Source organism: Oncorhynchus clarkii, chromosome 10 (assembly GCF_045791955.1).
Source record: "Oncorhynchus clarkii lewisi isolate Uvic-CL-2024 chromosome 10, UVic_Ocla_1.0, whole genome shotgun sequence".
NCBI classification, from domain to species: domain Eukaryota; kingdom Metazoa; phylum Chordata; class Actinopteri; order Salmoniformes; family Salmonidae; genus Oncorhynchus; species Oncorhynchus clarkii.
The window spans coordinates 10038977-10043976 of record NC_092156.1 but is presented as its reverse complement, the minus strand read 5'-3'; the positions used below and the strand labels follow the sequence as shown (position 1 = coordinate 10043976).

Here is a 5000-nt window from a genome sequence, read left to right as displayed (position 1 = left end):
CAGAACCCACTGGATTCTCCAATTACCTTGAATGAGTTACAGGACAAAATAAAAACCCTCCAACCCAAAAAGGCCTGTGGTGTTGATGGTATCCTTAATGAAATGATCAAATATACAGACAACAAATTCCAAATGGCTATACTAAAACTATTTAACATCATCCATAGCTCTGGCATCTTCCCCAATATTTGGAACAAAGGACTGATCACCCCAATCCACAAAAGTGGAGACAGTAACCTTGGGAAAATCCCAATTGGCTTTTTACCAAATTACCGTACAACAGACCATGTATTCACCCTACACACCCTAATTGACAACCAAACAAACCAAAACAAAGGCAAAGTCTTCTCATGCTTTGTTGATTTCAAAAAAGCCTTTGACTCAATTTGGCATGAGGGTCTGCTATACAAATTGATGGAAAGTGGTGTTGGGGGTAAAACATACGACATTATAAAATCCATGTACACAATGTACACAAGTGTGCGGTTAAAATTGGCAAAAAACACACAAATTACTTCACATAGGGTCGTGGGGTGAGACAGGGATGCAGCTTAAGCCCCACCCTCTTCAACATATATATCAACGAATTGGCGCAGGCACTAGAACAGTCTGCAGAACCCGGCCTCACCCTACTAGAATCTGAAATCAAGCATCTGCTGTTTGCTGATGATTTGGTGATTCTGTTCCCAAACAAGGAGGGCCTACAGCAGCACCTAGATCTTCTGCACAGATTCTGTAAGACATGGATCTTGACAGCAAATCTCAGTAAGACAAACATAATGGTGTTCCAAAAAAGGTCCAGTTCCCAGGACCACAAATACAAATTCCATTGCCATAGAGCACACGAAAAACCATATAAACCTTTGCCTAAACATCAGCGCCACAGGTAACTTCCACAAAGCTGTGAACGATCTGAGAGACAAGACAAGAAGGGCATTCTATGCCATCAAAAGTAACATAAAATTCAACATACCAATTAGGATCTGGCTAAAAATACTTGAATCAGTTACAGAACCCACCAGCCAAGAATTCACAAAATGGAACAAACACCAAATTGAGACTCCGCATGCAGAATTCTGCAAAAATATCCTCTGTGTACAACATAAAATCCCAATAATGCATGCAGAGAAGAATTAGGCCGATACCCGCTAATTATGAAAATCCAAAAAAGCAGTTAAATTCTACAACCACCTAAAAGGAAGCGATTCCCAAACCTTCCACAAAGAAACCATCCCCTACAGAACCTGGAGAAGAGTCCCTTAAGCAAACTGGTCCAAAAGCACACAGACCCCACAGAGCCCCAGGACAGCAACACAATTGGATCCAACCAAATCATGAAAAACAAAAAGATAATTACTTGACACATTGGAAAGAATTAACAAAAAACAGAGCAAACTAGAATGCTATTTGTCCCTAAACAGAGAGTACACAGCGGCAGAATACCTGACCACTGTGACTGACCCAAACTTACGGAAAGCTTTGACTATGTACAGACTCAGTGAGCATAGCCCTGCTATTGAGAAAGGCAGACCTGGCTCTCAAGAAAAGACAGGATATGTGCACACTGCCCACAAAATGAGGTGGAAACTGAGCTGCACTTCCTTACCTCCTGCCAAATGTATGACCATTTTAGAGACACATATTTCCCTCAGATTACACAGATCCACAAAGAATTCGAAAACAAACCCAATTTTGATAAACTTCAATATCTACTGGGTGAAATTCCACAGTTTTCCATCACAGCAACAAGATTTGTGACCTGTTGCCACAAGAAAAGGGCAACGAGTGAAGAACAAACACCATTGTAAATTCAACCCATATTTATGTTTATTTATTTTCCCTTTTGTACTTTAACTATTTGTACATAACATGACATTTGAAATGTCTTTATTATTTTGGAAGTTCTGTGAGTGTAATGTTTACTGTTCATTTCACTGTTTAATTCACTTTTGTTTATTATCTACTTCACTTGCTTTGGCAATGTTAACACATGTTTCCCATGCCAATAAACCCCTTGAATTGAATTGAGTTGAGACAGAGAAGAGAGAGAAGAGCAGGAAACCGACAGCCGTTAGTCAAGTCTCTGTCTTATGTCTAGTTGTGTTCTCCACAGACTCTGTCCACCCTCTCTCTCTCTCTCTCTCTCTCTCTCTCTCTCTCCTCTCCTCTCCTCTCCTCTCCTCTCCTCTCCTCTCCTCTCCTCTCCTCTCCTCTCCTCTCCTTTCCTCTCCTCTCCTCTCCTCTCCTCTCCCAGACTCTGTCCACCTTCTCTTCTCTTCTCTTCTCTTCTCTTCTGTCAGACTCTGTCCATCCTCTCCTCTCCTCTCCTCTCAGACTCTGTCCATCCTCTCCTCTCCTCTCCTCTCCGACTCTGTCCATCCTCTCCTCTCCTCTCTTCTCCTCTCCTCTCCTCTCCTCTCCTCTCCTCTCCTCTCCTCTCCTCTCCTCTCCTCTCCTCTCCTCTCCTCTCCTCTCCTCTCCTCTCCTCTCCTCTCCTCTGTCAGACTCTGTCCACCTTCTCTTCTCTTCTCTTCTCTCCTCTCCTCTCCTCTCCTCTCCTCTCCTCTCCTCTCCTCTCCTCTCTTCTCTTCTCTTCTCTTCTCCTCTCCTCTCTTCTGTCAGACTCTGTCCAACCTCTCCTCTCCTCTCCTCTCCTCTCCTCTCCGACTCTGTCCAACCTCTCCTCTCCTCTCCTCTCCTCTCCTCTCCGACTCTGTCCATCCTCTCCTCTCCTCTCTTCTCCTCTCCTCTCCTCTCCTCTCCTCTCCTCTCCTCTCCTCTCCTCTCCTCTCCTCTGTCAGACTCTGTCCACCTTCTCTTCTCTTCTCTCCTCTCCTCTCCTCTCCTCTCCTCTCCTCTCCTCTCCTCTCCTCTCCTCTCCTCTCCTCTCCTCTCTTCTGTCAGACTCTGTCCATCCTCTCCTCTCCTCTCCTCTCCTCTCCTCTCCTCTCCTCTCCTCTCCTCTCCTCTCCTCTCCTCTCCTCTCCTCTCCTCTCCTCTCCTCTCCCCTCCCCTCGCCTCCCCTCTCCTCTCCTCTCCTCTCCTCTCCCCTCTCCTCTCCTCTCCTGTGTCAGACTCTGTTAATCCTCTCCTCTCCTGTGTCAGACTCTAGGATTGTGAGTGGTACCCTTCAACACAACAACTCTCCACTGATCCCTACTTATGAGCCGTCAGGGAAACACTCTCCACACACGCAGTTACAGAGGGAAGGCTGGAGGAGGAAGAGAGGAGCGAAGAGGAGGACGAACTGTCGACAATGAAGTCCGAAACGTAAACAAAACGTTTATTGAATTGATCACTTGACGTGAATGAAGGTATTAGTGGTTTAAGTCTTCTGCACTGCAGCAACTAAGGACTTTCTGTTGAGAAGTGTTAAGTGTGTCTAGGTGGTGTAAACACACACACACACACACACACACACACACACACACACACACACACACACACACACACACACACACACACACACACACACACACACATACCCGAAGTAAGCATGCTATTGTTGGACTGGAGCCACAGCTCCCCTCACACCTGTTGTGTTTTAGAGAAGGTAAACAAACACAGGGCTTGAGTGGGGGTGAGGGAACAGCATGACAAGGACCAGTGTGTGTGTGTGTGTGTGTTCATTAAGCCTGCTCTTCATGGCCTCTCCTCATCATCAGCTGTGCAGGGCTGATCAGTATCGGAGGTACAGGGGTAGCGGGGGCTGGTTGGGTGATACTAGGGAGGCTCTGTAGGCCCCTGAGAGCAGGGAGCAAACTCATTCTCACCCCTGGCACATTCGCTATGGGAAAGCTGTAATTAGAAACACACTGTGGGGCGTCGGCACTTCCTACACGGGACCAATGGCCGGACAACACTCCAACCAACCAGCCTCTGAGAACAGCACAGAACCCTGAGGACGACAGACTGGGGCAGTAGTTATGTAGGCTATACCACACAGCTATGGGGTGAGCAGAGAGAGAAGAGGATCTACCTCTGTATGGACCCTCCGAAATAAACCCTGGGTTGAGGGTGGCTAAACAGACAGGGAGGGTAGGGCAGCTGGACAATTCTACCCCCGGCCCATCTCTGTGTGTGCTTCAGCCATTACCCCATGACCAAAACTGTCTCTGAACCGTTGGCACTTTGGAACTACTGTAGCAAAGGTTCCTCGTCTACTAGCAAAGGTTGAATAAAACACAAATTAACATAACCAATACAAAAAATGGCTCACACTGTCCAAAGGAACAGCTACGGGTAAAGGAGAGAGAGAGGGCTGAGGGGGGAGAGGAGAGAGAGGGCTGAGGGGGGAGGAGAGAGAGGGCTGAGGGGGGAGAGGAGAGAGAGGGCTGAGGGGGAGAGGAGAGAGAGAGGGGGCTGAGGGGGGAGAGGAGAGAGAGGGCTGAGGGGGGAGGAGAGAGAGAGAGGGCTGAGGGGGGAGAGGAGAGAGAGAGGGCTGAGGGGGGAGGAGAGAGAGGGCTGAGGGGGGAGAGGAGAGAGAGAGGGCTGAGGGAGGAGAGGAGAGAGGGCTGAGGGGGAGTGGAGAGAGAGAGAGGGCTGAGGGGGAGAGGAGAGAGAGAGAGAGGGCTGAGGGGAGAGGAGAGAGAGAGAGGGCTGAGGGGGCTTGGAGAGAGAGGGCTGACAGGGAGAGGAGAGAGAGGGCTGAGGGGGGAGAGGGGAGAGAGGGCTGAGGGGGAGAGGAGAGAGAGGGCTGAGGGGGAGAGGAGAGAGAGAGAGAGGGCTGAGGGGGAGAGGAGAGAGAGAGAGGGCTGAGGGGAGTGGAGAGAGAGGGCTGACAGGGAGAGGAGAGAGAGGGCTGACAGGGAGAGGAGAGAGAGGGCTGAGGGGGGAGAGGAGAGAGAGGGCTGAGGGGGAGAGGAGAGAGAGAGGGCTGAGGGGGAATGGAGAGAGAGAGGGGGCTCTTCTACCATTGCGTCCCAGATGTAGACTACAGGGTAAGGTGAACATACTGTACACACTCACGTACCTAAATCCCACTTCATCAATGCCATACT

At 49.0% G+C, this 5000-nt stretch overlaps 1 protein-coding gene across 11 annotated transcripts in view; it reads right to left on the bottom strand.

Moving 5' to 3' along the window:
• The window catches only part of LOC139417995 (transcription factor COE1-A-like), a 278063-nt gene that overhangs the window by 67367 nt on the left and 205696 nt on the right, over nucleotides 1-5000 (bottom strand). The gene's annotated exons all lie outside the window — the stretch shown is intronic.